Raw genomic sequence first — 26,069 nt, forward strand, 5'->3', positions numbered from 1 at the left:
AATATCTTGGTTTTTCAATAATTATACTTTTTATATCAATGAAATATTTGATTTGTACTTTTCTTTATTTTCATGGTAATTTATTTGCTTGATCCATTTAGTAACCTTTCTCGGTTAATATTTTAACATTAAAGATAATTAAAGTTTCGATTTCGTTATAAAGAATTTTTGTAAGTTCTCATCTTATTTCTGATGATAAATATCGTGAAAACAATTCCATGGGAATTGGAATTGGGAATATTATGCACCGTTAAAATTAATATTATAAGCGATAATTCCGCGGTAATTATATCAGATAGATAACAAAACGTGTCGGAAGATTCGTATGAATTATCTGCGGGTAACGCAGAACAGTAAAAACCTAAAGAGACTTTAGAGACCGCTGATCATTCTGCCTCGGGGTTGTTTATCGAGCGTATCATGTAAGTCTTTCCTTTCTGTCAACTGCGTATTCCGCAGTCGAATGATATAAACGATAAAATAAAACCAAGCGAGAAAGATACGTGTTTGCGGTAGGCTGGCAAAGACTCGCGTGAAGATTAAAAGGCGCGAATGTCACGCTTGTCTGCATATGACGAACTATAATGATTTCCTATACGCATCATGAATACTGATTTTATACAAGCTAATGAATGCACATTGAATATAGAAATAAGACGATATACAGAAAGAATGATTTTGCTGAAGAAGTTCAAAATTTTACTAGATACAGGTCTGAAAATAATTTTATTAAGCTATTAAAATTATTATATAGGACGCTCAGGTATAACGAATAATGCTGCAAAAAGTGTTCATATTTTAACAACTATAGTTCGAGTATTTTACATAATTATTTTGATGGCCCATAAAATTATTTTCAGATTTGTATCTAGAACTTTTTTTAGATACTTTAGCAAAGTTATTCTTTCCTTGTATATCTCAAAATTATCTTATACTAATAATTTATGTACAACGTGTGTTATTATTTTTGTGTGTAATTATTTTTTTAAATTAATATTTTGATAAAGTAGATACTGTTTGAATCAAGTGAAAATCAAGTAGCTTATTCTGTACATTCCAAGTGTTAACAACATTTATGTTGTTCATAAATGTCATTGTCAACTCTAAATAGCTATCGATGAAAGTGATACCTTTGAAAAATCGACTTTCGGTTTCTCGCGGTTTCTCAGGACTTAGTTTAAACGGACATAAAATTATGTGGAGGAGAAACGATCGTAAAAATTGCGAGACCAGACACGCGCGATTGTTAGAAAATATGAAGGTGGAATATAACTCGCTCGTCTAGAAAACCAAGTCATTAAATAATTTTTCGTCTGCATTATGGCAAATTTTACGGATGATTTTCAAGTTTTTTACAAGAATTGATAGACATTGGCATACTTTTCATTTTAAAGTTAAAAGAGTTCAATATCGATGTAGATCACTGTGATTCTTAATTCGAAACGAAATGTGAAGGTTTTTGAACCCCAAGACGCGCTGTCTCGAAAGAAGAACGATCGGTATAATTCGTTGAGTAACGATCCGATGTTTCATAGCGTAAGGAGCTTAAGGATAATACGGCAAGAAGTATTACAAAAATCTTTTAAAAGGGATATTGAATTTCATATTGTCGCTAATGAAAAACCAGAAATATTTTTTATACTTGAGAATAAATAAAAAATCTAAAATATCAAAATGTATAATGAAAGTTACAGGATTGGATAAAAGATAAATTGAAATTTAAATAATTAGATACTTATAAAGAAATTATTAGTATTAAATTATTAGAAATAAAAAGACAGAAGAAATAGAGATAATTGATACGCTTATTTTGTAACAAAATGTAAAAATATTTTTACAAGGAAACACGATCTTCCGATTTCAATAGGCTTTTGATATGTTACAATAAAATGTAGGTGAAAATATAAGAGATACGTATTTTTTCATAAGATAAAAAGTACATATTTCTTATTTTTGTTTATTTTAACATATCCAAAATTAAAATCGATGTGGCATATATTTAGTTTTGTTTCCTTGTTAAATATACTTCGTAATTCATTTGTACAAACTATTATTATTAAAGAATATCTATAAACACATGTACAAACTTTCGCACATTATTAGCTTCGTGCAATTTTTCTCAGGGAAAAGTAATTTTTGCATCTTCGATTACACAAGAAACATCGTCTTCGGTGATGTCGCGTAGTTAACGCGGTCCGTCGTGAACATGAATGCATTCGTGTCGTTAGCATAAACGCGGAATGTCCATGTCGAGTACAGAAACAGGAAATGGATCTAGTAAATGGAATCTCATATACAAGAATCATAAGCAATGTCCGCGTACAAAGAAAAAGAAGTAAAAAAGAAGTATATAAGTATGCTGGCACGCAACGCGACGCATCGCGTTGCAACGCACCGGGTTTTCGATCACACATCGTACGCGTCTAACCGTGAAAGATGGACGAAGCGATATGTACATTAGTTTGTGCACTGTCGCAAGCCGCGACCGGAAATTCGAGCTTCGTTCTCGGTCGTTTTGCGCCCCAGCATGCCGCGAATAATAAATCGCCCTGAAGATATTGCGTGAATTAAAACGACCAACCCTGTAAAAAGGACCGGTTGTTACCGCGAACGTTCAATCGACATAGCATGGTTTGCATCGCGCGATTATGCATTGAAGCGGATTATGAATTACGTGGGACGATAGGCGGTAGGTCGATGATATGCAGATAAGTGTCCTTGCTTGAGATAAGTATGCTATTAGATAAGTATATCAAATGTAATCTATCGCCGATAAGATATAAATATCAACGTAATCTATATTTAATATTATGTAAGTTACAGTTAAGAATGATACGATTAGTGATTACTTCATAAATATTGAATATAAAATTATTATATGTATTTCTTTCATGGAATATTAGACGTTATCATTTTTATTAGAATTATGTATATAAAAATATATATCTGAAGTTTTGGTAGCTATGTTATATATTTAGTTGTGTACATATAAACATAAAAATTATTTTAACTTTATTTTATTTTTAAAGATCTACGTATATATAAGGTTCAACTAAAGAAAATTTTGGAGATGGCTGCCTAATATGTATATAGGTAATACATAATTAAAATATATTATAATTCAAGAGCAACAGTGGCTAACCCACATTTTGTAAAAACGGAGTAGATAAATGAACTTTAAAAAGTTAAAGTGATAGGAAAATATAAGTATCACTTTAACTTTAAAGTTGATTTACTGCGTGTTTAGAAAATGTGGGTTAATTCACTGTTGCCGCCTTCCAATACTAATTACTTTGTAAAATTATGCAGATATTTTTATAAATTTTTAATTTTCTCTCTCATCACGGACATTTTATTTATAGGTTTAGCGACATTAAGGCGCGAATTTTATTGCATCTGTGACAGCATAACAAATCTGCGAGAAATCTTCGTTACCGCAGAAGCTGTACGAACTATTCTTTCCTCCGTAACCATGCGTTTTTACGATCCGATTTTTTTTCGACTTGACTCATCACTCGGGTGAAAAAGGCTATACCCACCGAGTAGTTTATTCGAGTACCTTTCGAATAAATCGCTAACACTAATAAATAATAAGGAATTGCACGGTAATGCTTAACATATGCGGTTAGAAATGATGTTAGATCATATACTCTCTTTCTCCACGGAGGAAGAGACACGGCAAAGCATACGCAATAATACGCACGTTTTTCACATCACTTGCTTACGGCGCCCACGTGCCAAGATATGCGCAAGTGACGAACGTTTATTCTTCGGTATGTACACGTAATAATCTTCCTCGTTGTATTAGCGCGATTGCGCCTTTACGACAGCTACGATAAGAGCTATGGCGAATGAATTTTGTGAATAAAAAATCATGAGGGTTCTGTACATACATTTTCTATTTGAATGTGCGATTAGATGTGTCTTCTGCGTGATAACAACTCGCAAATGAAGCGTCGTGTAGATTTATTGGTAGTGCAACTAGGCATGAAACTGCAACTGGCAATGCATCATCTAAAATATTATACGAAATGTATAATGTTTCAAGTAATTGATTGCACATACCAGCACAATCGTGAAGCATGTTATAGAAAAGTAAAGCTCTTGAAATATATATATATATATATATGTGTGTGTGTGTGTGCGCAAATATATATATATATATGTACAAGTATAATATGTACAAGTTGTTTTATGATATTTTCAGGGAAATGAAATTTTAAAGATGTATATATACTCGCAAATAACGTGAAATGTAACTTTACGAAATGCAAATTAAATGCTTGCTCACGAGCGTTTTCAACGATTGAATGAAATAAGGACAGCAACGCTATCGATTTTGATAATAAGTATTCGAATTGATAATAAGTATACGAATCGCTTTATTAAATACTCGGATAGTAGCGAGATTTTTTTTCAAAGTCTTTCTTAAGCTCCTTTGAAAGCGCTATTAGAATCACATTTATGAGATTCTCATCAACGCCAAACCTGAATAAAAGTGAGATGACACCCGAAGGATTTGTCTTTTAATCGCGAGTCTTTAATCAAATATTTTTCGAGATTCAACACGTTAAACCCTTGGTTATCAATCTTCTCTTTGACGGTCCATGAAAAATTCGATAACGTCCGCTTCGTGCGACTTTAAAGTAAATTTACGATGAGATCATCTGCCTTCAAGAGCGAGATATAAAAATAGTTGGATAAATTATCCAACCGATGAGAAACACACTAATAATGAAAGATAGTGAAATAAAATAATACGTGTTTACGTATATATGAATTGAAATAAAACAACCAGTTTTTAAGAAGATGATGTATTAATGATACATGAGTAAAAAAATTTTTTAAGATATATTGTTTATATATGTACATTCTATAAACAGTTTCTGTAACCAGATTCATATTAAACCAGATTTAGTATTGAACTATGCTGTTAATAATCTTGAAGTACAATTGTTTAGATTTAGAAGCTTAGTCCCAAAAATTATGCGTCTGAGACCGAGGAGATAACTTAAATGCTTTCGAAATAAAAAATTTCTTTAGAAATTCAAAATGAATAATTTGCGATTGATTAATTTCATTTTCCATGCAGTTTTCTTCAGTTTTCTTTACAGGTAGCCCGAAAAAGATAATAAAATATATGCTATTAGATTAGATATAAAATATTGTACAATTTAAATTGAATGTTAATATTTCATACTAACATTAGGCCGTTTTTTTTTTGCTGAAATAATAACATCCTTTCAAATAACTTTTAAATAAGATTATATACGATACTGCACGAGTTGTAATTATCAATTTTTTAAATAGAAATAGTTTTATATGAAGCCATGAAATTTGAGAGACCACTATAATTTTCTCGTATTCGATCGTTGACACATATTCTTCGCGAGAAGTTTCCTCGGTCGTGTTATGAATAGTACCAACATATATTTGTACACCAAAAATAAAGGAGATAGTTATGTAGCAAAGTTCGTTGTCTCGTCTGCTCTCAAGTGGAGCTCTGCCAGTTTTGAGGGTAACTACGGCGAACTTTACCTTCGAGAATATTTCTCGATCAATCTTTGTCAATACAAAACGTTGAAACGTATTAATTTTGACAGGAATTACGTTTAATGATAATTAAAATGTGTTCTCTCTTATTCTTTTTTTTCTAGGTTTTTTTCTCTTTTATTTTCTCTATTTTCAAAAACGCCAAATGAAATATGCAAGAAAAAAAAAATTAAAAGTTATACTTTACAAACAATAAATAAGATCATAAATACATAATAAAGAATTTAAATTTATTAATTAAAGAATGTAATTTTAGAAAAACACATTTTTAGATTAGAAAGAAATTTCGAGAGAACGTCAATTTATATAAGAGAAAACATCAATTTATATAAGAGTAAAGAAGAAGGCAAATACAAAGAATGGAGTAATTGAATGGAGTATTCAGAGAGGCGTCGTTTGATTTATTTCGCAAATGATAACGATTTTGTTTAGATAATTCATATGCTTACACACATGAGTATGCGATAGAATAAAAAAGAGAGAGCAGTGAGAGATAAGCAAGAATCTTTTGTTGAAATCTAAAATAAGAAATTTGCCGCATTTTTTTCCACAGAAAGAACGATATTTTATTTAAACATCTAATTTAGCTAGATTCAAATCTGTAAATAATTTTAAATTTAGCTAGATCCAGATCTGTAAATAATTTTATTGGATCACAAAAATAATTATGTAGAACGTTTAATCGTGATATAACAATACTGCAAAAAAATTTAATCTACCCAGTTTAAATCAGTTCTACATAATTTATTTTGATAATTTAACAAAATTATTTTCAGATTCTTATCTAGTTAAATTTTTAGATATTTCAGTAAAATCGTCCTTTCCGTGTGTGATGAAAAATTGTGACGCAAGAATGTAATCCGCTGGATTGTCGTTAATTAATTAGCGATTAGAGCAATTTAACGCGCATCGCTAATATTGCTAATAGTGCTATCTTATAACAGTCACGTGGTGGACATGTATTATCGATCGATGCGGGAATTATTAGTGGAGATGATTAATTAATAAGAATCAATTATCGAATAGTGAGATCGGTGAGAAAGTGTCAACAGATGACAGTCAATCGTTAATCTTATCGAATAAGCTATACCGAGTGAGCTGTAAAATGCGGAGTCGCCGAAGCCAGTTTATTCATAGATATTAATGAAATTGCTTTACAGTGTGTTGTAGATTTTATTATAGGTTTCTATCGTTTCTATTTGCACGTGCAATTACCACCCGGATAAATTCTGCGTAATAAAACAAGAGAAAAAGCAGCGATGAATATTATTATATGTAATTAAATGGCTTTTACATCGCGGAGGGTGTACTTTATTATTGAAAATTTGGTTTATTTTAGTTCTCTTCTTTTAAATTAAATCTCCCACGGACGTGTACTTTCCTCAGAAGATATTAAGAAATATTGCACGTGAATTTATATAGCACTTGACAATAAATATTAAAGATATAATAGTATTATAATTTTACATGGAAAGAAGGAATTCCATAGAGACGTATGTAGTGTAATCAAGTATCGTAAATTTGTATCTGTTATAAATTTAGGTTGCAAGAAACATGTTCATGTGCCATCTCACATTTTCCTCGCTTTTAACGTCATAATCCATGTTGTTCGGGCAATCGACAGGGTATTATCGACGTTTAATGTGCTGCTGTCAGTAGCTCTGAAGATAAATTGATGCGGATATCGATTTGTCCATGAGATATTCGCGCGTTCCTATCCATTGCAAAATTGAGCCCATAAACAAGATGCATCAATGAGATAAGATCGTGCGCAATCTACCTATCGATGTATTGCTGATATCGAATAGAAAATGAGCATCTACCGCTTCTGGGCCTCATGGAATTATGCCATTATGGTGAAGCGGGACGATTCATAGCAGTTTACAGCAAAACGCCATTGATAAGTTACGATCATACGGAAACGACAGACGATAAATCGCGATAATCATACGTGAATCTACTACTTTGTGAAGAAACTGCTGATAGACCTGTCAGGCTGTAATCATATGACAATAACGATACTAGTTCAAGCAAAAAAACGTGCATGATTATACGAAATCTAAATTTTTTTTCTAATTTGAAATGAAAGATCAAATAAAAGAGTGTTTTTTATTCCTTTCGATTATCGAAAATTTAAACCTTTTAATTTTGTCAAATGTGAGCGTTTATTAGAATTTATACAATAATAAATGTTTGAAATAGCGATTTGCCATCTCATTACAAGCATTGCATATATCTATAGTACATTAATTGACGCACCTTCTGGAAAATTTCAGGAGTATCGTGAAGTACATCACACACGTTCATTATCCTGTTGATGTGCTTCATTTACTTGACAAAAATTGTTCAATTTAACGAGATGAATTGAAAATCTCTCTGAATTTGTCACAATTGTCCGGAGAATATATTTTTTGTAATATTAGGTCATTTAAAAAGTATCCGCGGTTTTTTGTTCAATTTTTGAATGAAAAAACTGCGGATACTTTTTAAATGACCCAATATATTCCATAATAATAGGAAATATATAATAACTTTTTTACCATTATGCAGAGATACTTTGTATGAGAAGGGAAATATTTTTTTAGCGCGGGCATTCGCGGTTTAATATAGCACGTATATAAGGAAAGAACTATTACTGGCATATACATATGATGATTGCGTTTGTCGGTAATCAGCGGAATCGCTACTCTCTTGCGCTTACGTGGAAAAAACTATGACGATCGCGGGGCAATCAAAGGGCGCGCCATCGCATGAACGTAATCGTGTAGTCTCGCCAAGTTGAAGTTTCCGTGTTTTATACGAATACGCAAACGAGATGTGTCTTATAACATACTACATACTACGTAGTATCGTGCATCGGGGATTCACTGCGCGCGAGATGATATTATAGTCGTCAAACTGTTCTTAATCGCGCGCACCTTGAGAGTATACGCTGTAATCCTGACATACAATGTAACACGGAGACCCTATAAGAAAGAGCAGGTAAAAGGTGGAGATCGCAGAGGATGTGTAGAATAGGTAAAACTTCTCTCACTGCCGGATCGGCCTTCCGCGGTCTTCCGCAAGATGAGGGGCGTTATGATTATACTCGAAGTATCAATCGCGAAGAGTAATGAACTGTAATAATGCTGTCGACGGGAGTGATTTAATGCATTATATGTAGCGCAAGCATCAATCGCGAAAATTGTTCGGCACTCGAGGAAAAATTGCCAATGAATAGCGAGAGAAATAAAATGGTTACGCTTGCAAAAATGGTTACTATTATAGGGCTCTACTGGGAAATTGTAGCATAATTCTTATTACAATTATAGCACGATTGTCTATTCTTTATTACTTATACTTACTATTACTTAAATTTTCAGTTGTCAGTTTTATGTTTATAATAAAAATCGTACCGTGTTAAACTTATAATGTCACATTATATTCAATGTGAGTTATTTTTTATTAATTATAAGTCATCGTTGCTACTATTTAATATTATTAAATTAATGTTATTTAATTTAATATTATTTAATTCAAACATTGAAGAAAGAAATGTATTAAATTCGACTTAAATTTAATTTGTTATTTATTAGATGCACGTTAATATGAAGTAATAATTGTTTACTTTGAAATTAAGTAATTTAATAGAAAAATGATTGATTTACATTTTGACACGCATGGAAGTTCAAAAAAATAACAATATTTAACTCAGGCAATTGGGTTATCATTGATTCTTTGATATCGAACACTGCATGAGAATTTAATTTTTCGAAAAATAATTATGAATATCTAGTGTATTCCTTCCCCCCATTTCGCGTTCAATAAATCTAAAGAATCCGAATTTTTCTCTGCTCATTTTTTTCAAGCTTTTACGTGCCGTGCCGGTTCTCGTTCTCACGAAAAGAAAATACGCATGCCTATTTAGCCTCTTTTCGAACATTTATGTTCGCCCGATGATTTTTTCGACGTAATGGGTACCGACAAAAGACACCCGTCAGACGAACAAATCTGAAGAATACACCTCTCGGTTCACTATGTGGGACTTTCTAAAGACCTGTCTGACACGCGTCGGTCTCCGTGTACGAGTACTGCGGGGAACTCGATGTGAAGGCCACAATACGTCAAAAACTAATGCATTTGACCACTATCTCGGGCACACGACGAGAATCAGTCAAAGTCCATTAGACGGAGGTGCATAATTTCGATAGGAGGTAATGTAACGCGATATCTATGTGCCTGTTGACCAATACATCACATCGGTCAACCCATCAGACAGTACCATCATTAATTAGGATCCATTTAGCTCTGTCATTTATGGGATTGATGACAATTTCGTCACGCACTGTATAATGTATACAAATACTCTATAACAGATTCTGTTCTCTTTCTAAATCATCGCTGATAATGACTTCTATTATAAATGTTTCCAATGATGAACGTTAGGAGATCCGTGTACATGATAATCTTTCGGTAATGATCGCCATTTCGTTTTCGAACTATGATTGATACTCTCTCATATTCATAAAGTAACATATATTATTCGATTTGTAAATTTACGATTATCAATATCTCCGATAATAACGTTTAGCAACAATCGATAGAATTCTATCTTACAATTAATTTTATATTATCTTTATTTAATTAAATATTTAACAATATTTTAATTATAATTATATTATTTATATGTTAAAAAAATTTGTAAAGTTAAAAGAAAGAAGAATTTATAAAAATAAATAATTGTTCAAAGAAACTTAAAAAAAAATCGGACAAATACAATTAATTTTATATTATCTTTATTTAATTAAATATTTAACGATATTTTAATTATAATTAAATTATTTGTTATGTTAAAAAAATTTGTAAAGTTAAAAAAACAAGAATTTATAAAAATAATTGTTCAAAGAAACTTTAAAAATCGGAAAGAATCTCGAGGAAAGGCAAACAATTTCGGAAATTCTGTGTAATAATAAAGTTTTAATGATGCAATTTAGTAAGTTTAAGTTATTATTAGCATACAATGTCTTCGCCCAATACGGAAATGTTTTCTGTTATCAAATTAAAAATTTAAAATAAGCGAATTGAATAGAAGAAGATTATCTCTATTTATTTCAATATAAGCGATTGGATTTACACAGCGATTCATTGTACCTTTGTCTTAAGATTTGCATGTGTTAACTCGTTTCTCAGAAATCCGCATACAAAATGCATCACGTTCATATTAGGTGCGTAGACGCTTTCTCTATTAAATTATCATTTTTGGATGGCGCTTTCGTGATATCAATTGTTAATTTGTTTTTTTTTCTTTATAATATTTGAATAATGCCGGAATCTTTTTCGACGTTTATTTAATCATTTAGAATCTCTATTTAATATTTTCATATTGTATCGTTTATAAATCATTCCATGATTTATATATATTACGGAATGATTTGCATGGTGACAAATTACATCCTTATTTATTGATTATCTTAATTACTAACTTTTTTGCGACAATCAGTGACAGGTGAGAAAGTTACTTCAAGTCATTTATCATTGAGAAACTTGTGAACGCTTCGATGACTTAGCATATTGCACGCGATCACGTTCCATTCGATAGAATCCGACATAAGAAGATCAATGTCCTTGCATGTTAATCTACTGAAGCGACAAGAAATAATGTTATTGCGCGATAATTAGTTTTGCAAACCTTAACGTTGGATAGGAAATAATTAGTATTACAATTCTCATCGGAATAAGTAGGCTGTAATTATGAGCTGTCAATGGTCAACTATTTGAACATCCCAATAAAGAAGAATCTTTATTACTTTCAGCTTATAACAAGCTAAGAACTTGGTTCATACTTCATTTTATTTTCACGCATCTATCCATCCTTTATGTAAGTTGTTTGAAATTGAATCTTCAACATATCATTGTCATCGTGTTTACAATATTTTTTCATTATTCTTATTTTATCTCTGTTTACAGTGAATCTATACAGATTTTATATCTCTCCTTACTTCATATTTTCCTTTTTTTTATTTTTAATCTATATATTCCATTCTTATCCTACATAATTATTCAGTTCCTCTCTATTACTCAATTTTGATACTCTAACCTACTTTCTCTATTCCTTATTTTCTTAGGTTTTTTTACATCGTATCCTATGCAAATTATGTTAGTCGAGTAATTTTGCTGCATATTTACATGTCGAAAAAAGTTGCGCTTAGCGTTAAAACACCGATTGTCGGGCGATAATCGCGTGATACCGGTTTGCTAATTGTCGCACGTGGAATTTCATCAGCTGATTCGAGAATCTAATCGATCGATCATATTTCTTGCTGATTAGTCGTGCCGAGATAATTCGAGACGCACGACGCGGCGCCTTCCGGCGTCTTAGCGGCCACGAGTTCGCATCGCGAGTGCGAATACGTAACAATTTCCGCGTACCACAATCGTGGATTTACCGTTAATCAAGATAGCTCCTCCGTCACATTCGAAAGATCTCACTTTGCCAGTCTACTTTTAATCGTTTAATATTTTAATAGCTGATGTCCATCGTTTCCGATCCATATTGCAATCGCTAGCGGTAAATCAAAAGCAATGTAATTACGTGGTAATTATAATTATAGCAATCTGGTAGATATTTAGCAGTGCAAACATCTTGATTAAGGCGGTTACTGTTTTTAAGTTAAAATTCGCAAATCATCGTAAGCTTGTTAATCATTATCACACTTTAATTTTCTATTTCGTATTTCCAAGCTCCGCATTACCATATCAAATCACTTAGCAGTAATTTCACAGCAATCTTCTCGTTGGCGATAGTCATATCAATGCAGATAAGAAATCATATTAGGTGTTGGAATTAATTCGTAGCGTTTTACAAGTGATGGGAAGTACTTTCATTAATGTATTTTTTAATGCTCATGTGAAATAAATAACATTCTTTCATTAAAAAACGCTACGAATTAATTCCAACACCTAATATATATATAGACATCTTTATTACTCGCGTTAATATTTTATTCCCTTATAGAATTCTAATATTGTTTAATTTAATATTGAAAGACAGTAATTAATTACTTATTTTAAGTGTTAAAGACACTGTTGTGTACTTCGATTAAATAATTAATTACTGTCTTTCAGTAATAAATTAGCCAGATTATATGTTAGATTTCTATAAGAATTTCTCATGTTAAGTTTCAATTCAAAGTTTTGCTTCTCAGAAATAAATGGAGTCAGCATTCAATTTTGTATTAACAAATTTTATCATTTTATATGTTTATGTATTACGTTGCCTTTTGTATTTTCTCAAAAAAGAAAAAAAAATTGATTAAGAAATTATTCTCACTTATGAGGATAAATGACATAAAGAACAGTACGTAAGTGATCGATTGAACGACCATTAGCATTCCTTTAACGTTCGTTTTAGTTACTTACGTCCAGGATATTTCAATTAAAAGCACCGGGCCAATCAACCGCGCAGCATGCTACGTGTGTCATTGAGAACTAAATGTTATACAACTGCAGGGGTTCCGGAGTTTCAGTCGTCAGTTTCGTATTTATAGTTGTTCTGGAGTTCGCTCCTCATTTTCTCTTCATCTGTTTAAAAAGGATTTAATTCTTTTTTTTATTAAAACGCTACAACGATTATTTGTAATATTCCAATAAGATAATAGTTTTTACTACGTTTATCTCGATATCTATTTAATTGTATGGAATGTAGAGAGTAATACTGTATATCAGCAATAATATAAAATTAATGATTGTAGTAGATACGGTGGTATAATATTATAATGGACAAAATAATTATTAATATTTTGCATTTTAGGAAATTCGAGATTTACTATTTACGCACGATTGCACATGGCAATGCACGATTAGAGTTTAATTGCGCGTATAACATACATAAAATTTTTACAGAAAACTGTGTTATGTTAATTGTTTACATGCATTTATAGTAAATTTTATCTTTGCTATCCGTGTTTATTCTATATTTTTATATTTATTTTTTCTTTCAAAAACTGAAAGGACTTGTTTTGTTCTTGTTTTTAGTTCTTCTGCGATAGCTTTAAATGCGCGCGTACACACACACACACACACACACACACACACACACACACACACACACACACACACACACACACACATCTTAAACTGACATTCACGCACGATTCATGAAAAATTATATACACGGAATAATAAAGAAAATTTCGATAACAAAAATTTTGTTGGATATCAAAACGCGGGAAGATTAAAAAACGGGAAGAGAGAGAGAGAGAGAGAAAAATTGTATGTATATGCGTGTTACATAATTCTACATTACAATTTTTGTTTATTTCAATTTATGTACAGTCTCCAAAATTCTACTTCCAAAAATTAGAAGATATTGATTAGATAGTTATCCAATTTCTGTGCCTAATTATAAGTAATTGTTTGTACTTTTAAATACGAGAAATTATTTACATCTAACTCCACCTAGAGAACGAAGCATAACAAATAACACACACACATACACACACGCGCGCGCGCACATACAATATTTTTACCAATATTTGCACAATATTGAAGTATTTGCATTTTATTTTTTTTGCAACTTACAAAGAAAAGATAAAAAATAAATTAAAATTGATACAAATAAGCGAAAAAGAACATTTTCAGTTAAAGAACATTTTCAATTCTTAATACTTGCCTAATAATTAGATTTTTTGTGAATCTTACATTTTCCAGTTCAAAATTAAAATTGATCTTCTTTTGAGAAAACATCCCTATTCGAATATCACACACTTCGAGCACATTCGACGTAACGTGATTTAAAAGACACTAGCTCGTAAGTTTTAGGGTTCTACTTTTTCTTTTTGCGGTTTCGGGAACAGAAGAAATCGGGGAGCTACGGCGAGTCGGACAAGCGGCAGAATTTATTACGTATTAATTGCATGCGACCACGTCGTCAGTCATAATTACGTTCGACATTTCGAATCGAGAGGGCTGCTTGCGGTTTACGGCCGTAATGAGGAAGTATATGAGAGAGACATGCGAGAGACGAAAGTATAATCTCCCTTTCTCAGGCCGACACTCGAACTTAATCGAAACAGAAAAAAAATCACAACCATTCTCAAATGCGACAGTAACAATCTGTGATGCAGGCAAGATAAATCAGAATAATTTTTGAACGATATTTATTTTAAAACTGCACTGAAAGAGCAATTTTGCTGAAGATTCTAAAAATTTAGTTAGAGTTACAGATATCTGAAAATAATTTTCTTGGATTATCAATATAATTCTGTAGGAATCTTGAGCATTATGAGCAATGCTGCAAAATATTTTGATAGCAACCAATTTTACCGTCTTATCTAATTATTTTGATGATCTAGTAAAATTATAGTCTAGTATTATTATTTTTCTCAGATTTATATCTAAATTTTCAGATTCCTCAGTAAAATTACTTTTTCATTGTGATCACAGAAATGAATTGACATACATTTACATATTGATTTACATTTTGACATATATGGAAGAGTTAAAAATAAAATGTTATTTAACTCAAGAGATTGATTAATATTAATATCTAATAATCCTTTGATATTTAACATTGAAGAATAGATATCTTTCGTTTAATATTCTGCCCGGATATTCTAACTAAGTAATGATTTATCGGTGAAAACCTGTGTATACTGCAGTATATATAAATGTGTTAGGGCCATAAGGAATCGAGGAAACTGATTGAACGAAATTGATTTAGCGGTAGGTGTCGACTCCTCCCGATAATCATCGAATTCATCGCGGCTTCTTAGGGGAATCATTTGTTATCGTTATCCTTCAACTTTGTTACTAATGAAGTGGATAAACGTGTAAGCGAGTACAAGTCGTCAGTGAGGAACCTCAATTTTTCATAGCTTCGCAGATAAGCTTGTTTGACGTTCCGATTATGTTCCTTGCGTGCGGAAATTGCTTGTGGCATGCTCACTGCTAATGTAATATCTACGACATTTATCTAACTTGTCTTCAAAGGAAATTTCTAATTCGACTATAATGCATTGACGCAAAACATACTATTGGTATTCCTCATGTGGATTTACTCTTTAATGCAATATTCTACTCATTATATTTGTCTTGAAGAACTTTCAAGAAAACTTTTAATTTGATTAGATTACGAGATTATTCACATTGCACAATCAAAGCAGAAATTATTCATATGGAACTTCTTATTTCGTTTTTTTAATCATTTCTAAATTATCATTTTTTTAAATATTCATTTCTCTTTTTATATCTCGCAGTTTTTAAATTTTTATTTTTATATCTCGCAACTTTTAAACGTATGAACTGTAAGAGAAATAATATAAATATAAATTTCAACACGTTTCCGCTGTCTAATTGGATGTAACTCGGAATGATGATAACGTGCAACATTGACTTGTTAATATTTGCGTCGTTTTTATAATTTTCTTTAGTACTTTGAAAACACGTTGATTGAAACAAACATGGAAAAAGGGTGATATCATCTCTTAAAACTTGTCTGTAGTATGTCTTTGCACTAGCAAAGTTACAATTTCTCACTGATATGACAGAAATTACCTACTACATATGCAGCATGTTAATTTTGCGATATCTTTCATAATACACCGAGATGTAAATAACGTCACAACTAATGTATCTAAAAAAAATTAATCGTTTAAACTCTGTTTTTTTTTTAAAGATAATTAATGTACCAGATAATTTACTAAAAATTAATAATTAATTTCAAGACGCGCTGAATGTCGTTTAGGATGGGGTTCAGGAAACAGTGAGTGTTCAAAAACTTTATATCTAAAATCAATGAAGCAGAATACTTTTATAGATTTGAGTCGATGAAATTTTTCCGTGTGGTGTAGTTAAAAATGCTTCTGCAGTCAATTAAAAATACTATACAATATTCTATTCTAAATTGATGCAACAGCCAATCTTTTCTTTCAGTATAAACTAAGAAAAGACTCGCACGCTGTTTGAGATTCAGAATATATCAGCTGCATCGTTTTAAATTCGTAAAACAGGTGAAGGCTCTTACTCAACGCGAATCGAATGCAATGTTATCGCGGTAAACGCGGTAATTGATGAGGTATCCTTAATGCGTGATGCATCACGCTTGACATTTACGCTCCATTCGTATGAGACTAATCAAGTGCAACGGGAATTACGCGCTGTAAATAGATTGGCAGATTGGCAATGAAGTCAGTCTGGAAATGTTTCATTTTTTATGGATGCTTGGAGTGTTCCTATCGACGCGAATTATAAGTGATAACTGATGAAGCGAAACGCACTTAACCCATTTAATGTCAAAACACGTAAAGAAAAACATTATGAGTACTTTTATAATCAAGTTTAACTCGCGACTAAAATCGAGTTTTTTTAATAGTATTCCGTGGGCACTGCATCAACATTTAACGGTAAATTCTTTGGATAATTTAACGACAACCTTTCATCTTTTCTCATCAATTTTATATTCCGAATTTGACGAGATCTGCCATATTAGGCATCATATATTTTTACTTTAATAGAAAAAGATTATACGTTATAAAAAAATTATTATTTGTAAAGTCTCATTTATATATAATTTAATAAAGAAACATTCTCGTTTTTTTTTGCATTAAATCGTTTATTAATATCGCTTTTTCAGTTCACAAAATGCTATACGCTACGTTGTCTACAGCTATATCTGTTCGCCACGAGCAAATCACGCAAATAACAGGTTGACAAAATATTTGTGTAAGGCATATATCAGGAACATGGTAAAGTCGATGTCGCGAAAAACATTCCACTATATCTAGTAAATCTGGTAAGTTAATAGGCGTGTCCATCGTCATTCATCAGAGCGAGATTTTATACAATAAAAAAAACCTCTAATTAATCGGTGAAAGTCAGCCGTCTAGCTAAATATAGAAAAAAATTCTAACGGCATTAACATACGAAAAATTTATACGATACTTGTAAAAGTATTTGAAACGATTTTGAAATTACTGCTGATATTGTAGCAGATGATTGAGCGAATAATGATAATTCATTGAATTGATGAATAGTTTTGACGCGAATAGAATTGAGTAAGTTGTGTATTAAACTTTGAATATTATCATCTTTAAAGAATATCTCATTAATGTTAATTAAGCAAATTATTTCACGAATCGAATTACATAATAAACGATTTTTCTTTCTAGAATGATTCATGAAAGATTTCACTTTGTATAACTTATTTATAATCTTTTTATTTTCCATATATATTTTGATAATTACTTTTAAATTTAACTTCTGTTAAAGTTAAGTAAGAATCAAATTCTAATATTTATATTTTTAAAATCTCAAAAATCTCAGATTTAATTTTTTTATATGTAACCCTAACCCTAACTAACCTAACCTAACCAAACCTAACCCAACCTAACCTAACCTAAATCGACCTAACCTAACCTAACCTAACCTGACCTAACCCGACCTAACCTTACCCGACCTAACCTAACCTAACCTAACCTAACCCGACCCGACCTAACCCGACCTAACCTTACCCGACCTAACCTAACCTAACCTAACCCGACCTAACCGACCTAACCTAACCCGACCTAACCGACCTAACCTAACCCGACCTAACCTAACCTAACCTAACCTGACCTAACCCGACCTAACCTAACCTAACCTAACCTAACCCGACCTAACCTAACCCATCTTACCTGACCTAACCTAACCCAACCTATCCTAACCTAATCTAACCTAACCTAACCTGGCTTCTAACCTAACCCAACCTGACCCTAATCTAATCTAACCTAACCCAACCTAACCTAACTTAATCTACCTTAATCTAATCTAACTCTAACCTAACCTAACTCTAACCTAATCTTAACCTAACCTAACCTAACCATCCCCGAACTTATCCCGTGGAATTTTTTTTAATTCGTCGAATGCTAATTAAATCTTGTTTGTGTACATTTATCATCAATATGATCATCAAATTTGGCAAACAAATCATTTACTTAATCTAATCTTAAATCTACTTAATTCTATTATTAACTAACAATTATTCTCTGTTAACCTGCATATCATATTATTCTCTATAAATAATACGTATGTGAACGCAATATTTGAATATACAATATCATATATTACAGCAAATTATAAAAATATTTAAAATATTGTGATGTATTATATTACAGTGTCCTCTCCGTGTTTCGTTGTATTATATTATATTTTAGTAATCGTCGCAGTTGAGATAAGTCATTTTTATGATGTGTATATATCGCGCGTGAGGACAATTTAAGAAAAAAAATATCAAGACTCAACTTGAGGTGTATACATACATGTATATACAACTTGATTTATATGTGCCTCACTATTTATATATTCCTTATATGGTCGCTCAGCGCGATGTAGTTCTTAGTACGCATTTTTCATTGCATGGAACGACGAATCGAGTACGTTCATTCATAAAACAGATTTGTCATCGCGTCTTGATATCACGATTTAAAGTTTAGGCAATTGACCTCGTGTATTCTCATCTGTCATGAAAAGGTTTTTGCGTCGAGGCATCGGATATCAAGCGGTTCTCTTTCGTGCGAAGCACTTAAACCTCGCGCCTTTGGCCCGTTAGCTTTCATGCTGTCTTATTAATAGTTTCACACACCTGCACACCTTTTGCTCCTGTAATTCTGAGATGGGCCCTGTCTAGCCACCATCTTAGGCTTGACCACCCGTGATACTTTGACGAAGATTACAAAAGGAATACAAAGAATAACCAGCGTAGGAAATCTATAATAAAGAATTAGAAGATTGAATGCTACTTTGGAGGTCTCTCTCGAAGCTTCGTGTGAAATTGGTGATGAAAATTGCTGTAGAATGGAGATGACATAAGAAAACAGAGTTTTAAGAAATACTTTGATGAGAGCTGTTTATCATTTTTCAAAATTTTACATATCGTGAATTTTTATAATTACGTACGACCGTGTACAGTTATGCATACATAATTTTAAACATTTTATCGCATGTTTAAATCATACATCTGACATTTGGGCTGTATTATAAAATATATAAGTCGTTAACGCAGCTTGATTAATCGAATAATGTTGATCATTATTGCTTGCATCCTGAAACGAAGAAGGTGATTTTGTTCTACATATGTAATTATTCTGAATTATCTGAATTATTGATTGAGAATTCCGTAAAATCTTACGATAGCTCTAACCGGTTATACGGCTCTCATTTAGAAATAACATATGCAAATCCATGATGTCAATTGCTTACGAAATACGCTCTTGCGAATAATGAACTTTTGAATCGCAGCGTGTCTCTTTAATTGCGATACGGAAGTACGGAAGAGGAAAAATTGACATTGCGTTGCGTTGCGGAGGCACGTATGGAATGTAATAATTACTTAATGATACTCTATGGAAATTTGTAATTTTCATTAACAAGCGGCAAAAAAGTTGGCACGCCTTTTCCCAGTCATTAGAAGCTCGTTAGTTAATCAGAGGCGTTTTCCCACAAAGTTGAATCTTTGATACATTCTGAATTTTGGATGTCTTTCGAAATCGATCTTATTAAAAAATAATCAATTCTATAATTTCTTCCTTTTTTTTTATTGAATCAAACGCATAATTTAAAACATGACATAAATATCGATCATAACGATAAATGTACATATAGTATAAGATAGTTCTCTAACTATCTTATACTATACATTTATCGTTGTGACGTCATGTTTTAAAAATGTATTAGAAAAATATTATTTCCAGTCTTTGATTTAAATAAATTTATTCTCGCGATTGTTTTTATTTTTTATTACAGTTTGCGACGTTATTTTCGTTATCATTCACGAAATTTTATGAATGGAAGTTCACTCAAAGCCAATGTAGGTCACGATCTCGCGATATTTTATAGATATTTTCTCTGAAATGCTTTATTATAGTTTTTGATAATAATGTTATTTGGAGCACCGAATCTTTTTAACACTTGCGTCATCATCAAACAGAGACAGATTTATCACTTCGTCCGTTTCTCGTATTTTCTTTTACAATTTTTTAAGTACGTGTGTTACGGTTGTGCATAAAATTAAGATCCAAGATAACGTAAGCTAACAATTATTATTATAGATGTTAAAATAATAAAAATAATAAAATAATAACACTTTATCAGTGTCAAAGTGTGCAAAGTAATCACAAGCATCATAAATTCAAAAATTCACGTTAAAATAGTGAGAGCAAACATTACATTAACATTAACAATGTTAATGATTATTTTGCGCACTTTAACATCGATAAGGACTTTTATTATTTTGGCATTCTAACATATACGCTATATTATTGCGGACGTAATATCAGATTCATGATGACAGGATGCGATTTTACAGATGACTATTTGTTTTTTTTGTATTATTTTATTAGTTGATCCATTTATTTTAAGTATATCAATTTAGTTCTCATATCAATCTATTCTATTTAATTATGTTTATATGTAACATTGAGGATAACCCGATCGAAACGACGTTTGTTATTTGCTTTAGATCATGATAATTATATTTGTTTCCTTTATTTATTCCTTACATTTACATTGTTTTTTTATTCATAGCCTTTCTAAACACTTATTTTTAATTTGTATTATTCCGCAAATTAATATAAGGTTTCCTGTTGCGCGTAAAGTGTTATTATATTCGTCGAAGCGAACAATCAGTTTATTTTAACTTTACTGAGAAAGTTCACGACGAAGTGGAGTTATGTGCAAAACGGTGCATGTACATAGTGCATGTGCACATTCCGCGACGTGCTAATCATCTTCATGTCAGTTTCTGAAATTCTATTATAAATAAATATTCTGTAAATATTTTGGGAAAAGCGCGCGCATCTTTCTCTTTATCAAAAAAGAGTTGATGTATTTATCTTGAAACTCATTTAGAATACATATATTATCATCCACGATATATTATCATCCACCTATATTTGAACGAAAATAAAATTTTTGATCCACAAAGCAAGCTATGTAATCAAATACTGCATATTAAATATGTTTACATAACTAAAATACTTTTTTTCACGGATCAAAGAGGAGATTCAAATACAAAATAGAAATATCTTTTACTATACTGCGTTTTTCGACCGACACACCCACTGTTTTCCTATTTACCACCTTGATTATTCATCGGCAGCTGTCGATGAATATTCATTTTTTTCAGCTGTTTCCGCCGAACGGCTGACTGCGATCAACAGTCGTGTCAACATGAAAAAATACACCGTATTATAAAAATCCGTGTGAACGAGAAAATCATCCAACAACTCGTCCCGACTCCACTCGTCGGTTATCGCGCGATGCTATCGACCCGCAACACGTTAACATTCTTAGGTGAAGTTCTCCTGCTAAGGAAGACGAACGTATCCAGAAACGAGATTCCACCGGTTGAATTCCTCGATGATTGATCCGCCAGGGCGGTAGCCTGACGTCGCGGCGCGAGTGCACGGAGTGTTTAACTCCAATTACCCGAGGCCCTGAGATTAAAGTAGTCGCGCTATTACCGCGGACGTCCGTCGTCGTGGTCGCCATCATCGTCAGTGGACATCGCGTTTGGGTGGCTTCCAAGCCGGACTAAACGCACCGCTGCCACTCATCGTTCTCATCCTGACTACTTTACACGCGCGAACGTATACGAGTGCACGTCGTATTCGCGCACTCACGTAGGACATATATTATGCAAAGAAAGTAATTAGTCGGCGAATAGTGGACGTGCGGTGGGACTAGACGGTTCATTGATTTTCTGTGCGAACGATGTATAGACAGTATAGATGTCTGTTACTCTTAGATTATATCGCCTGTTGCGTGATTTATGTAAATCAGGATCATATTTTGCCGATCGCGCGCACGAGCGAATAATTAAAGTGATCGAAAACGCGTTATGTTTATAACTCAAATTTTTAGCTCAATGCTGTGTAATATTTTATTGGAAAATAATATAGTTGAAATTTGCATACCGTGCCTTAAAAATTTTAATTTTAACATTTTATTATCATAATAAAAGTGAATTATGTTGGTAATTAATAATATTACTTTGTAAATAAAAATATTAAAAAGACAGTGAATAAATAAAATTTGATCAGTTTAGTCTTATTGCATTCTTAAAATATTTTCGGAGAGTGAATCTTATGGCGAAATAACTTGTGATATTACTTTTTTTTCTTATGCTATACTTTTGTTCCATATGTTTTAAAATAAATTAGGGTCAGATATTAATATTGTATTCGTCACAAAAAAAATGCTTGGATATAATCTCGAAATTATTTTATTTTACCGCAAAAGAATTTCTTGCTGCATCACTACATAGATATCAATATCAGGAAATTAAGATATTATTACCACTTTTTGCTTGTCAAACTAAGATTGTAATTAATACTCGCTAATTTTGCGTTCAATTAATAGGCATGTCTTGATTTCATTATTGTAATACCGGTTCCACGAGAGTAAATTCTTATGGCATAATATATATAACATGAGATGTCGCATTCATGTTATCCGATTACTTACGCATTCAAAATTGTGCGTTTATTCTATTATACAATTATTCACAGAATTATTTGAATATAATGCCATTGTCATGCAAACGTCAAATCATTTTCCTTTAAATATTCCCAAGTTTTGTTTTCTTATTTACTTTATAATAACTTTAAAAAATAATAATGCAATTTTATATACATACACACAGACATATATAATGTGAGTTCAAGAAAATGTTTTACTTTATTCTGGTTGGATTTTTTATTATGTGGTTAACTTGTGGTTTGGACTGAACCTTACTTAACTTGATCATAATGTAAAAATTGTGTTTTCTTAGATATGATTGATCACTGAACTACATAGTTAATCACTGAACTATAATAGTTCTGTAGTGGAAACTTTAAAAGTTACTCAATATAAAATCATTAGTTTAATGATTAATTATAGTTAAAAAAATATAATTTTTACATTATTATCAAGTCAAGGAATGTGTACAGCCATGGACAAATTTATGCTTAGTCAACTTGTGCATTTATATACTTTCCTATTATAATTTAATATGCAATATTAGGTTGGTATGATAATATCTTCAGCAATAAAACATGCGATTTAAAATGAAATCGTAATTTTATCGAAATTTATCCATTAATTAGATTTTAATTAAAATTTAGTTAAATATATCATATTATGTATATATATAAGTGTGTCCAGTTTCGTCATCTGGATAAATATATTTAGAGGAATGTAAATAGAATCACTTTCTAGTAGCGAAACGCACAATCAAAGTTTCGACAAAGGTCAATGCTAATTACAAGAACAGTATTCTTGAATCGGTTCTCTTTTCGATTAGATATACTTAATATTTCTTTTATTACAAATAAAATAATAAAATAAATATTTTATTATATCTTTGAATTGATTCAAACAATGTTTAAATCGAAATTTAATCTAAATGTAATTTAATAAATTTTCGATATCCAAGATTATTACATAATGAAAATTAAGAGAAAAATAAAAGAATAAGGATATTAAACACACATGAATGAAAAGGATAGAATGTAAAAGTTTAACAATTTTTTAACCAGAATTATACTATCCAAAACTCATCTGAAAGTATTTTTACAATTTTTAATACATGAAATAGGAATGTTTGCACGAATTAGCAGCAAGTTCGAACGTTTGTGCAATCATCCGCACAATGTTACCGATATCACGACGCAACGATGCGGCTGTATCGGCTCCATTCTCCGGAGCAGTGATCGGAACACTGCTTATCGAATAGACAATTCGGGACAGATATCGAATTGCAGCAGCGACAGTCGACCCCAAATCGACTGCTCAACAGTCACGCTGATTTTGTGGAATTTTCATCTGAATGGAGTCGAAACATGCAATCAAAGTATCTCTCAAACAGATTTCGTGAATGGCATACTTGATGTATATAAATAGCATCGTTTAAAAACTCAACACGGTTCAAGGGTAACGTTCGATTATACATTATATATTCATCAATTAGGCGGCACGTTCATGCATGACAGGATTATCAGATTAAAAATCTACAATCGCGTCGAGAGTCGCAGATTTTATAATCGAATCAGATTAAATCGACAAAAAAAAATTTTAATTTGATAAAAAAAAAGATTTTAAACATTTCTTCGTATATACATATATTGCGTGCATCGTCCATTAAATCTACAACAAATAAAATCTACTACAAATAAAAAGATAAAAAAAAAGATAAAAGAATATGTCTAAAAGAGAATATTATGTTATTATATTTAAGACATTTTATAATTATATTAGGTGACATTATACAGTAATCTAAATTTTAATTTTTTAAATCGTAATACAATATACTGGGATATAATTTACTTGTCAAAATAATTTAGTTTTTGTAAGAATATATGATTTATTGAATAGATTTAATTATTAATTAAAAGGACGATAATGATGATTTTTTTTTACTTTATTGTGTTATTATGCGTGAGAAAGACATTATTTTATTTAAAATATCTTAGACAAAAAATAGATCGATATTTATTATTAGCTCAAAAAAAATCTGTTAGAGAGATGCTAGTTCGAGATTGATATAAATTCGTTAATTCGATAACGTCGCGTAATCGACATGTACATACGCACGTTGAAAATAAACCTGTCAGGCAACTTTAATTAGTAATACAACTCTAATGCCAATCAAGATTTGATTCAAACTTTATAACAAGATTTGCTGTTACATAAAACCTTGTCGAGTTCTATCGATATAACATTTTCTTAAAGTCTATAAATTTAATCAATTACTAATTATAATTATTAATTTAATATTAGTTATAATTTAAATGTAAGTTGAATTATTAGCAAATATTACTTAACAATGAATTAACGTATAATTGAATTCAATCTGCTTTAAAACATGTTGCTGATTTGCTGCAACAACGACATAACTTAAAAATTATATTCTGAGACATATTTAAGAGATAACTGCGCCGATAACTGTGACTTCGATATATGTTGTCCTAAGTAATCTCCAACAGGTTTTAGGTGGCAGTCATTCTTCGTTAAAAAGTTATTAACAAAAAAAGGTTAAGTAACGACAGCTTACTTCTGCTACAGAAAATATTAAAAACTCTATATCTTCTCTGTTCGATTTTCCACGCGAAGCGAGGTCCACCTCACAGTCAGATAAGTGTTGGGTCAGGTCAAGATTAAATCTGGTGGAGGTGCAGAGGAAGGGGCGGAGTATTCTTTCTACACAAAACTATTTAGAATAGAACAATTGTTTCGTGTAGAAAGAATACGCTTGAGAGGGGAAGGGGCTCCGCTAGACAGGGGGGGGGGGGGAGATCGGGTGGACCTTGCTTCGCGTGGAAAATTCAATACCTCTTAATAGAAGAAATATAGAGCAGTTTTTAATATTGTATGTAGCAGAAGTAAGCTGTTATTTCTTACACTTTTTTTTGATAATAACTTTTTAACAAAGGACGACCGTTTAAAACCTGTTACTTAGGATCGTAACGTTGATAACATTTGTCAAGGTCATCGGTGCGGTGTCCCTCAAATCTCAAATCTAA

The 26,069-nt window shown here is 31.6% G+C and overlaps 1 protein-coding gene across 5 annotated transcripts in view; it reads right to left on the reverse strand.

Moving 5' to 3' along the window:
* The window catches only part of LOC105152326 (uncharacterized), a 163,412-nt gene that overhangs the window by 68,084 nt on the left and 69,259 nt on the right, over positions 1 to 26,069 (reverse strand). The gene's annotated exons all lie outside the window — the stretch shown is intronic.

The sequence above is a fragment of the Acromyrmex echinatior genome, chromosome 7, assembly GCF_024713525.1.
Source record: "Acromyrmex echinatior isolate Ae372 chromosome 7, ASM2471352v2, whole genome shotgun sequence".
NCBI classification, from domain to species: domain Eukaryota; kingdom Metazoa; phylum Arthropoda; class Insecta; order Hymenoptera; family Formicidae; genus Acromyrmex; species Acromyrmex echinatior.